This window comes from Prosopis cineraria, unplaced genomic scaffold, assembly GCF_029017545.1.
Source record: "Prosopis cineraria cultivar Desert tree isolate PC_DT_omini unplaced genomic scaffold, ASM2901754v1 PC1, whole genome shotgun sequence".
NCBI classification, from domain to species: domain Eukaryota; kingdom Viridiplantae; phylum Streptophyta; class Magnoliopsida; order Fabales; family Fabaceae; genus Prosopis; species Prosopis cineraria.
Genome location: NW_026555332.1, coordinates 2,352,817 through 2,365,607, shown reverse-complemented (window position 1 = coordinate 2,365,607; position 12,791 = coordinate 2,352,817).

Here is a 12,791-nt window from a genome sequence, read left to right as displayed (position 1 = left end):
ATCTTGGTGGGGCTTCAAACAATGATACTGGCTTGCTGTGACCTTCGAACATCTACTGTTGTCTTCATCACCAACATCACTCCGAACGTTCGCCACACAGTTCGCCCAGGCCGTCACAGTCACTCCATACCTGGGGACGGAGAAAGGTCAAAGAAGCTTGAGCGGGTGGCCGTGGACATTTGAAAAATCACTGTGCGTGTTTTGGTCAGCAAAAGTAATTTTCTAGGACAATATGATGTGTTTATGGTAGAGAAAATGCACAGAAATAAGGCCCACCAAATTGACTCTAATGGGCTTTCATGCTTGTTCAACGACGGGGAAGTGATGTTACGTTTTGATTATTTAAGGGGTAAAAATATTATACAAAATACTTCAAAATACTAAATACTTTTTTAGAGAAAATTTTGGAAATAAAAATATATTTTTATCCTTCAATAAAACAATTTTCAACTCACTTTCTATGATATTTGCAAAATAACTTCTAAATAAATGCAATTAGTCCAGTCTCTTTCAAATAATTAGGATATCTAAAATGCACCAATGACTCTCTAAATAAATATTCTTAGAAGCAGTACAATCTATCTATAACCTACATCATGGTCTAATAAACAGTACATGAACAGTGCATCCACGTGAGCTTCAACATTGCTATATCAATTCCACCCCGGCTTCTTCAATTCCTCTTTTGAAAGAGTGGGTCCCTACTTGGCGTTTTCTCATCACCTAATATCAAATGCTTTTATCAATTTCACTTCAATCAATAATTTAAATTAAATTTGATGAGTCAGTTCGAATTCATTTAAAAAATTTAAAATTAAATTTAAAAAATATTATTTTTTAATGTTTAAGTTTATTTAAATGGCCTGAACTTGAATAAAAAAATTTAATTTTTTTCAAAATATAATAAATATTAATTAATTATTTTAAGTTTTATATAATTTTATATTAAAATATTATATATTAAAATGAATTATTTTAGTTATTTTTTAAAAAAATTAAAAATATTTATATTTTTATATTTTTATTAGTTTTAATTAATAAAATATCTCAAAATAATATTTAAAATATATTTTAATATTTTTTATATTTTAAAACCCAATTTTTTTTAAAAAAAAGTGTTGAGTCTTGTATATTATTTACGCATCCAAAAAATATTTTTTTTGTAAAATAAGATAATTAATCTTAAAGTAAAAATAATTTTAAAAATAAAATCTGATTATGTACAAATTTTTGAATTTACTACTAAATAAACATAATAAATAAAATAATATTTTTAAATAATTATTTAGTTATCATTTATGCGAGATTTAGTTAAAAATTAAGAATAAATTAGAGTAAAAATCTCTTGTATGTAAAGATTAAATAATATAAAAATTTAAATAAAAAATAATATTTTACTCATAATTAAATAATTTTATTTTATATAATATAATAATGGCTTTTTTTATATTTTTAAAAATAAAAAATAAAATTTATCCAAAAGTTATTAAAAGCTTTAAATTAATCAGGACAATGATTTTAAATTAGTAGTATAATCGTGATTGAATTAAGATCAATTTAATCATAATTAAATAATATAAGTTAATTAAAATATATAAAATATTTATATATGACCATGATAAAAGCAATATTTAAAAAACTAATACATTAATTTACAAGTAAAAAAAAATTTATGAATAAATTACACATAATACAATAAAATAGTAACAAAGCTACTTAAGTACAAAGTTGATAAGTTATTATTTTTTATTTTAAAGTTAAAATAATATTTTATACTTAACAGAATTATTTAAAAATTAAATTGATTCAAAAAATAAAAAATTATTTTTAAAAAGTTTCAGACATTCAGGCCGACTTAAATAAGCCCGAAACCATAAGATATTATGGCCGAGCTTGGCTCTATAGACTTTTTAAAAGGGATAAGATACTTTAAACTCGATCCAAACAAGTTAACCAGAATTAAGCCCGACCCTCCCGAATTACCGGCTCTATTAGCCTTTGTCAATTTTTTCCTACCTATAGTTTTACCCATCAATTCCACATCATCCACGTTAGTCTTGTTTATTTTCTTTCAATTTCTCAATATGCAGTGTAGATGGAGAGTGGTGGGTCATTTGGCTGGCTTTGGCATATTTCAAATTTTTTTCTGGTATTAGCAGTGCACAACATCTTACATTTCTTAAACTCTATGAACTTTTCACTGTTAAACTATCCATCTATAATGATGAATCCTTTTTTTCTTTTGTCTCATATGGGTCCTATTAATTTTTAATATCTCCCTATTTCGTTTCTAGGATTTTCCCATCCCTTTTGTCATCTTTTTTCTTTTTTAAGGCCTCAAAGTCGAGCTCCTAACCTCCGACAGACCTCAAGTGTTTTTTTCGTTCTCCAGCTATTTATTGTGCATTGTTTGTATCTGGTTAGTTTTTTGTTCATTTTTCCCCTTCTTAGAGGATTTGTTTGGCTTTGTCAATCTCAATTGCATTCAGAGTAAAAGACTTGTGATGCCCTCGATATTCTAGGTTCATTTTGTTCTTCGTCCAGTCATCTAAGCTTTACATAGACAATTTAAGGAACATTTTGCTATCAAATAACAGCACCTTAGATGAACTCCTGACACGACCCAAATCTCCATCTAATGTCCGATTGAGGTCATCTAGGTGTTTATAGAGAGCTTTTTTCTAGCTCTAGCTAATGACATAAGTTTCACAATTAAATTATTTTTTTATTAAAAATTAGACACCTTTTTTAATTTTCACTCCTTTCTTACAAAAACTTACAGTTAGGGTGCTCAAACTCTAACACATGTGTCAAAAACCTACATCAATCTTTAGACCACTTTCAATAAACCATTTAGGACTCGTGCAATACACTATAGTCAAATCAAATACACATATTACATAAATTCACCATTCAACCCCTTGATTCATAAAAATAAGAAGGGGGAGTCACTTTTCGCATAATTTATCAAATACTCATCAAAGGTAACAAACTACACCCTTAGCTACTTGCACTAATACTTTGGCCCTATATAAGCTTTACAATCATATATCACTAGCTGAGGGTACAAAATACATAAGATTTTCCCAGCTACAATGCAAGTAGTCAAAAGAATGGAATGATCATAGATGGCAAGTTAACAATATTTAAATAAACATAATTAAAACTAGGAGGCCTATAAGTAGGATTTACTTAAAATCCCATGCCTAGTTATTTTTTTCAATCTTAATCTAATGAGCTAGGCCCTGAAATATTAAAGAATAAGGGATGAGTATAACCACTGAGTAACCAAGATTAACCTAGTCTATACAATTACATGTCAAATAATTATGGATGTAAATGGCAATAAATAATCATTATATTCATATATATCAAATATAGCCTTAGCCATAAAAATAAACCATGTGATCGGGCATACAATGCATATAATCAAAAATATCTCAATTTTGCACATCACGAAGTCACAAAAATAACAACCATACACCCTTAAAAGACATGCCAGACCATAATAATAACAATCATATGGCCAAAACTATAAATATGTAACATCTTAAATTTCAATCCCAAGAACTAGTTGCTAATTAGGGTTAAATTAGTAACTAGTGGATTGATTATAATTTGGATGTCAAGTTGATATTTTATGTTGCTTGGATGTTGTGCTGATAGGAGTGAAAGTTCGAGGTATAAAGTATGAGCACAAGTAAGATTGACCTCACTGTGCCATGTGCCGCGATGGAAGCTGTGTGCGTTACGGTGCATTGTGCAGGAATCATTTAAAGCTGACATGAACAGCTCGTGAAATTAAAAGAGAAAGTGTGAAAAACCCATCTAAGGGATGGAAAAACTTGGCTCTGATAGGGTATTGATTTGTAGGAGCTCAGGAGTCTACTTCAATTAGTGACTTGTTGGGTAAGTATTATGCAATCCTAAATTTCATTTCTGCCTCATTTTCATTGAATTTGATTGGTTGAGATATTGAATTATGAAATTTTAAAGTGCTGGATTCTAAATGAAAGGTCTAAAAAAGGTTATCGAATACAGAACTAAGGTTTTATGACTAGTATGGAGTTGAATGGTCAAGTTTTAAGGATTTAGGCTTAAAATAGCCTAAAAATTAGGTTAAAATGGTGAATTTGGGTGAATAAATGAGTTAGAAGGTTGTTATGATCATTTGAATAACTTATAGGGCTAGTGACTATAAATAGTAGATAAATGAATTCAAAAGGGTTCCAATTGAATTGTTTTATATATTAAAGGATTCGGTTTAGCTAAATTAATGGTTATGTGAAATTTTGAGAATTGATTGAGGGACATTGTGTTGTGTAGATTGAGCACCTATGAAGTTGCTTGTGAGAATTTACACTCTTGAGAACTTAATGTAATTGATAACCCTTTGTAGTATAGGTTGAAGGTAAATGGAGTAACTATTTTACTTGTTGTTTGTGAAATTATTTATAAGTATTTTTATCTAACTATGTGCATTACGTTGTGAATTGATAAAGTAGAAACATTGTGGAAGAATATGCATGGGGGTATGTGAGTATTGATTGAAATGAATTTGAGGTGGCTTGTGCATTGACATGCATCGCATCCGCGAGTATACCCTAGATTATGGTAAGGGGACGCGGCCCTGCCCTAAGGAGGTCTAGGAAGTCTGATAATTCAAAGTATAGAGCTTGACTTTGCCAAGATGAACCTAGGAGAATCCTGATGATCAAGAGCATATAGCTTAAATTCCCCACGATGGACCTAGGATATAGAATGATCCACGAGATTATCTTAGACTATAGTAGGAGGTCATAGTCCTACTTTGTATAAAGTTAGAAAGTCTTGATAATCCAGAGCATAAAATTTAACTTCGCTATGATGAACCTAGGACACCACTCATATGTAAAGAGGATTACCCGATTTAAGCATGGGTATAGTAGGCCCTGCTTCATGTGACTGGAAGTCCTGGTTTGAATGTAAAGATTACTCTGCTAGGTGAAACCAAGAATGCATTAGTATGAGCATGATGAAAATGAATTCCTGTATATGCATATGATGTTACTTTTACTAAAACACATGTTACTTTATCTCTTGTTTATAATTTTACTTACTAACTAATAATTGAGGTTATCTTTGAGTTACTGAGATGTATATCTCACTCTATTACTTTTGAACACAGGTGAAGAGAACACAAGAAGGCTAGGAAATGAAGTAAGGAAAGAGTAGCTTTATTTGGTAATGGTATGACTACCATTGAGTGAAATGAATATATAATATATTGTTAAAGTTTCAGTTGCCAACTATGATGTATAAGTAAATGTGTATATGAATTGTGTTGTGAAAACTTGCTTGTATATATATATGATGTTGCATCTCGCCAAGAGTATCTTAGTGATAGGTACATGGGTAGGCCTAAATATCATTCAAGCAAGTATATGATATTTTATAACTTGTTCTACTTGTGTGTATGTGTTAAATGTGAAATTAATCATGAACTATGTATATGTGAGAACTTGATACAAATGGTGAGGCTGAGCCCTATTTGAAAGAGTCGAGTATATTTGTAATTTCTAGCCATATGATAAGGTGAAACCTCATATGTAAGAGTTAGAGGGTTAAAAGTGAAACAAATCTATTTGTATATATGTGTTTGTATGTTGTGCCTTATATAAGTCCACGAGTGTGTAATGTGGCTTTAAGAGGTTAATTTGAGTAAATGACGTGATATATGTGATTAGTAGTGTCAATTAGGTGTATGTAGTCCTTTTGGACTTGGCTTAAGGCCCAAAGTGGTCTAATGAGATAAGAAATAAGAATTGAGCACTTAGGGTGCAAGTTTTGAAAGAAAAAGTGACTTTTTATACCCGAATGTTTAATTTAAATGTGACCATTAGGTCGTGTCTAAACTTATTCCATTAGCTAGTATGTGTTGTAAGTTTCGTATAGGCGCTTGAACCATTCTAATTGGACATCGATATGGAAATGGCGAGCAACGAAAGTTCGCATACTAAACTGCCATGTGATAGCAGATGCACCATGGCACATGGCATATACAGAAACAGGGCACACTGCTCTGTACCACGTGCTGTAGCTTATGACCCTTTTTAAGGGAAATAATATTGTGTCTATTTTAGTCGTATGATTGTATTGCGCTTTTGTTAACCCTCTTATTTGAATATATATTTTAAGAAGTTGGGATCTCATGATTTGAAAATGAATGAAAGGCTATTACTTTGATATTATTATTCTTGTGTTTGTTGATTGTGTGATTAGGAATGATAAAATTCAAATTGAGTTTGGATTTTACAAAATGCATAATCAATGCCAACCTTATATCCTCTTGTTACTTCCGACATGAAACCAGTGACTATCCAGTGGCTACGTCTGTAATTCAAACTAACCCAACTTTTTACTTGTAAAAAGCTACTGGGCTAGAGTTATTCACTTGTATATCACGATTTCCCCCAATACTAACAACTGTAGGGTGTCTGTTGCTCACCACAAGTGCACAAATCATATCAAGTAATATAATGAAAGTAAAGCATTGTTCTCTCAAAGATTTATTTAAAAACAATGATCAAATCAAAGATTTAGTGAGTTCAATCAAGTTGCCAAACATAATTAGGTGAACATGATTTTGTAAACTAAATTAACACTATAAAATAAAGAAAACAAGTTGATTCATAAACTTCAAGTACATATTTAGACCTAGAATCATTTATCCCCTTGCATCTCATAACACCAAAATCACCTCCTCTCCTAAATGCTTTTAATGAAAATAAGTGATAACTTAATGTTCTAAAAATACTTAGACAAACTCTCTCAAATCATGAATAAGTGTTTAGTTAAATTAATTGCTCAATCTCTTATTATAATTAATAAAACTTAATTTTTAGCTCTAACCCTAACGTGGCTATGCAAGTCTAGCAAGCATATCTCTATTTTACTAACAAAACTATCCATTCAACATGCAAATATCAAGTTCTTGCACTATTACCCAAGTTCTATATTCAACTTAGCCTTCTCAAGCATCAATTAAATAAACCCAACATCTAAATAGTAGCTAATCACTTAGAAGCATTAGAAAATAGTAAAATAAACACACACACACACATCATTAATTACAAAAAGAGAGGAGGAACATAGTGTTAATCCATATAAGGGTTCTAAATAACCCTAGAATAAAGTGTTTAGTTACTCATAACTGTCCAAAAGATACAAATACACAAAATATTTGAACCCATATCAGAATATAAGAGAGGAAGGGAAGAGGAATAGAAAAAAATAAAGAAAAAGAGCTCCAAGTGTCTTCAAAACTCCATTCTCTTGAACCCAACTCTTTCAATGCCTAAACCCTAGCACACAAAGCTCCAAATGGTTGCTCAAAGTTTAAAGAATGCATTTTGGATTAAGTTTTCAGTATATATATGTCCTAACTAATCAATTTTTGATAAATAAAATGCTGTGTTTTTTTAACAGCGGTGAAAGTCGCGACTTTTTGACGACTTTGGCAATTTTGAACTGTCTTCGCAATTAACAAAATTTATCTTTTTTGCACTTGATTTCTTCATTTAAAAGTCTTCCAAAAATATCAACAAAGCTCCAAAAATGCTTCTAATCAAATTTTCAACCAAAATAATATAAAATTAGGCCAAAAAAAATCAAATCAAAGTCGAGAATACAAACCCAAAATAAAATGCACATTTTCTTAATTTGGTCAATAAAAACATATACAATTAAATCAAAAAGGATTAGAACCTAAAGAAAATGTGATGAAATAATATAAAATTCTAGAGGTTAATAGTGTCGTAGCCTTAACCTAGCATCCTCATGAATCGGTGGAGGCTAATTAGGTTTCAGTCCCTTGAAAATAAGTGGGACAATCCCAAATCAACTGTAAGATAGTGGCTACCTTTTTATTTCAACGGTCAATGCTAGGGCAAGCTTTCAATTCTAATGGTAAGCCATCATTACCAGGTGAATTTATCAATTCACTCCTCTTAGGTAAAACTTTCACCAATGATCATATTATACAAATAATAACAAGTTGTATGCCATTCAACACACACTAATCACATCATAATATATTCACACAATTCTCTTTCTCCACTATACTCCATATACTAATATTATATGATAACATACTCTTAGTCATCATCATTAATTACACATGTATAAATATACATATTGCTTTTAACAATTCAATACAACTTCAAACAGTACCAAATTTGCACTAATAGGTATTCAAAACACCAAACAAGTTCTAAATCATTAAATTTAACAAATAACTAATTAATAAACAATTATACAAATTAGAATTTCTCCTAACTACCTCAAACTTTTGAGCAATTAAATATTTACCCCTCAAAATACAACTTCCTAAACTTTCCAGTTAGCTCGAATGGTGCTAAAATTAGATAAATCTATAACTAATCACAAAGACATTTATTAATATCCCTTTTTAAGTAATTTTCCAACATTATAGCTCCACATTCTCTTTTAAATCAAATCACAAATTTACTTTCAATCATGCCTAATGAGTTTACTAGGTTTCAATAACCTATATTGTCATAAATGAACTATTAAACTATCATTAATGGCAATAAAACACTCCCAACAATCCTCATAATTGCCAATTTTCATCCATTAATGCCCTCAACTACCAACAACTTACAAAACCATTAATATGGAGTTTAAATACTCTAAACTACTCCTATTATTCCTATTTAACTAATAGGCTTGGACCATAACTCATATATAGACCAAAAATCACTCTCCTAACTCAAACACTAACTTTAACATTCATGAAAATGGAAAGAGAGGGAGAAAATGAGCTTGGAAATCTTACCTTAGATGTATTCTAGCTCTAAAACACCTCAAATCCTCTTGAGAATGACGTTCTAGTAGAGCTCTTTGTCTTCTTCGTTTCTCTTCCAATCCCTCTTTTCTTTCTTCTATTTTTTGCATCAGATTCGCATTTAAATTTTACAGAAAGTGTACTATGTGCTGCGGCGTATGTCACCACACGGCGTGGCATGTGATACAAAGAAGGAAACTTCATGTTCTGGAGGCTCATAAGGTGCGACATGTGGCACAAAGCTAATTCTCCTTGATTTTCTCACTTGTTGACATTTGAATGGCCCTACTTCACTGCAAACCCAATCTTAAGGCTGAAATCACCACCTAAAACACCCGTTAACTCTTTGTAACCACATACTATATTATCTTAGCCCTTTTTTACCACTCCTTACATTATTTTACTTAATTAAACTTGATTAACTTATTAATAAACTGATTATTAAATTTGAGATGTTATACTTCTCTCATCGATTTTTGCCATAAGAGGGGTGTCTGGTATAGGTGGGTATATAGTTGGTTTTCTACATCTTTTTTGTTGGTATAAATTGTTTTTTTCCTTCAATTTGAGTTGCCGAGAAGGGAATTGGGATTCAATTAGTGTTGATGAGGCAAGGGCTGCCAATCAGAAGGAATAATGATTTGTGAGATAGTTAATCCTGGATTTTGCTACTTCTTTTTTATAGGCTAAGAGGTATGGGGTTTTTTGGGTATTGATCTTGATGATAGGTTTGCTATTAGATGTCTCAACTTATGCTTCTCAATTTGATAGGTAGTGGCTAGTTTATTGTTACTACTAGTGGTTTTGTTTCTCTCTATGAGGAATCTGATGCACGAAGGTGGTAAATTTGTTATCTAGATAAAGTTATTGTTTATATAGGGATGGGAATGTTAGAATGGTTTTATGACCCCCCATTCCTATTATTTGATGTGACTTCTTTTTTTTTTTGAAATTTTCATTACAATGATGGCATTTCTTACTTTTTGATTTTGTTTGAAGGCTTGGAATGTTTTGATGGTGTCATTTCTCTAGTTTCTTTGAATCATTTTGTATTGGGTTTATGGTTTTTTGGAATATGTTGTTTTTCTTGTTTATGTTGTATTCGTATTCCTTGGTTTGTCTTTGTAAACCTTTCAATTTTCAATGATATTTCATGTTTCTAAAAAAAATATATGTTAAATACAATATATAAAATTCATCTACAATTACATTTTTTTGTCATTGTCTTTATGATGCATAAATTCATAAGTATTGAGAATTCAATTTAGATATCATCTTTTCCATTAGGAGACAATATCAATTTTTTAATTAATTATCCCTTTCCCATTGTGGTCATAGTATTCTCTTTATTTCAAATTATAAGATATTTTTAGATAAAATTTACATACCAAGAAAGCTCATTAAATATACACCATACTTTTTTAAGATAAAAATATAAATTTTTGAAAATGTCCTTTATTTAATATTTCATTGATGAAAGAATATTGAAGAGAAAGAATATATTGAAAGGATAATATTAGAAAAATATCATTAATAAACCTTATTTTTGTCAAAGTGAATTATATTTTAGGATGATGAATCTTTCTTAAAATGTCTTATAATTTGAGATACATGGAGTGTAAGATAATTGCTTAATATACTATAACCAATTTTGTTTTCTCAAAAGCTTGGAAATTTTGTTGTGAAATTTGAAGCAAAAAAAATAAAATATACTATAAGATAATAGCTCTATATCCCCCGTTTTTTTGTCCTCCTCTCCTTACTTCTCAACTGAGTCATATAATATCTCTATAATTAGAAAATAAGAAAAAAAAATTGTTGTGTCATTTGCTTGAAATTTGGTAGATTAGGGATAATGTGTAATAGAGTGTTTTTTTAGCCTAAATACAAGCCTAGCACTCCAATTGGATCTAGATTAGATATGCTATAAATAATTATCAATATATACAAATTGCAACATGACAAATTATAAAACAAAAGACAAAAACACAAAAACAAAACAAGCACTGTGCATTCTCTATTATGACCCATGCTCCTGTCCTTATTATTAATCAAGGCAAGGGCCTTTGGGCTTTTCGTTGAAATAAAAGTTTGCATAGGTTGTATTTTTGAGACTTGTCGAGATTAGAAAGAGCCTTGAGATTTTAAAAAATAATTATAAAATACTTCCTTCATTTAAAAATTTAAAATATTTTTTAAGGAGTTAAATGTTTAAAAATATAAAGTATTTTTAATCTTTTAAGATGTAATCATTGTTTTTTTTAAATGTCCCCAATGATGAATAATTTTATATTTATTGTAAGGTATTTAATATGGACAAATATGAATAGATATGATTAGTTTGAAAGTAGGTAACTATTTTATTACGAGATAAAATTTGATTAAAAATGCCTTATATTTTTAAATGGAGGGAGTATTTATGTTATCATAAAATTTTCATATTAATAACGGGAACTAAGCGTCGATTATTGTAGGGCAGGTGCAGGAGTCAAATTCTAATCAAGTTAACTAATAATTTTCATTAGTTTATTGGTACAGCGTAAAATTCAACTAGTGAACACATATTCCTTTATATAGAAAAAAATTGGGTGAGTTGCATTCTAAGGGACTCACTAAGAGTAATTGAGTAGGACATGCTTTTAAGCTAAAAAATTATTTAAGAGATATTTATAAATTACTTACCAACAAGATTGTCATATTAGCAGTAAGATTTAATCATCTTTTAAATTATAAATCAAACTTATTTGAACTAATAGTTTTATATCACATGTTTACTAACAAGTAAATTAAATTTCATGCATTGCCTAGAGGTAACTAGTAATTGAGAAATGAACTACTTTGTTTGTAATATGTAAATGTCAGTCTGTAACATGTAATGTCACTACCATTGTGAATTATGTAGATATTATCATGGAAAAGATATTGCTAATCACCTTTAAAATACAAAAGTATATTTGAAAAAAAAAAAAAACGAAAGCTATGCATCAACAGCAATAATAATAATTAGAATGTAATGGGGCAGTGAGGCACTTGAAAGTTCCTTCAAGCACAACATAAGTTGCGCATTTTTTAATTTGTGAATAATACAATCCCTTACCATTATGATATTTTACGTTAATGATATTCATTATTTGTATTCATACATACCAGTTAGACAAAAAAAAAAATTGAAGACAATAATATAGAGACAGGACATGAAATAAAAAACGGAAAAATAATAATAAAATTCATCTAAATTGTATAAATAGCAATTTGATCTCTTGAAATATTATAATTTTAATGAAGTTCTTTGGAGCTTTTTTGTCAATAAATTTTAAATTAAAAAAGATCATTTTATCCTTATTAATAATTTGTAATTTCTTGTTTAATTCTTTGAAGAAGGTTTGTGATTCTTTAAAAAAAATTGTGAATGAGATTTATTATTTTGAGAATTTATTTTTCAATAATAGACATTACACTTGATAAAATGTGATTTCTTATTTAATTCTTGTGATTTTACAGAACAAAAGTTGTTTTCCTTAAATAAAAGTTGTGATTAAGGTTTGTTTTTCAATAACAGAAATTACATTTGATAAGTTGTAATTTCTTGTTTAATTCTTGTGATTTACAGAATAAAAGTTGTGATTTCTTAAACAAAAGCTGTGAATGAAGTTTTGTCATTTTCGATAAGGATAAAATTCTCTTTTCATTAAAAAAGTTATTCATAAAGAAGTCCTCAAAAACTTCATTAGAATTATGAATTTTGAGGGAATAAATTATCATTTATATAATTTAAAGAGATTTTATTGTCATTTTTAGTTAAAAATGAAGATATGAAGAAAATTATGAGGAGAATTATATTAAAGTCTTGTATAAAGAAATTGATTATTGCAAATTTCATTGACAATTGAACAAAATTACATTGATAACAGTTATTGATACAGTTTTATTCAGTTGTCAGTGAATT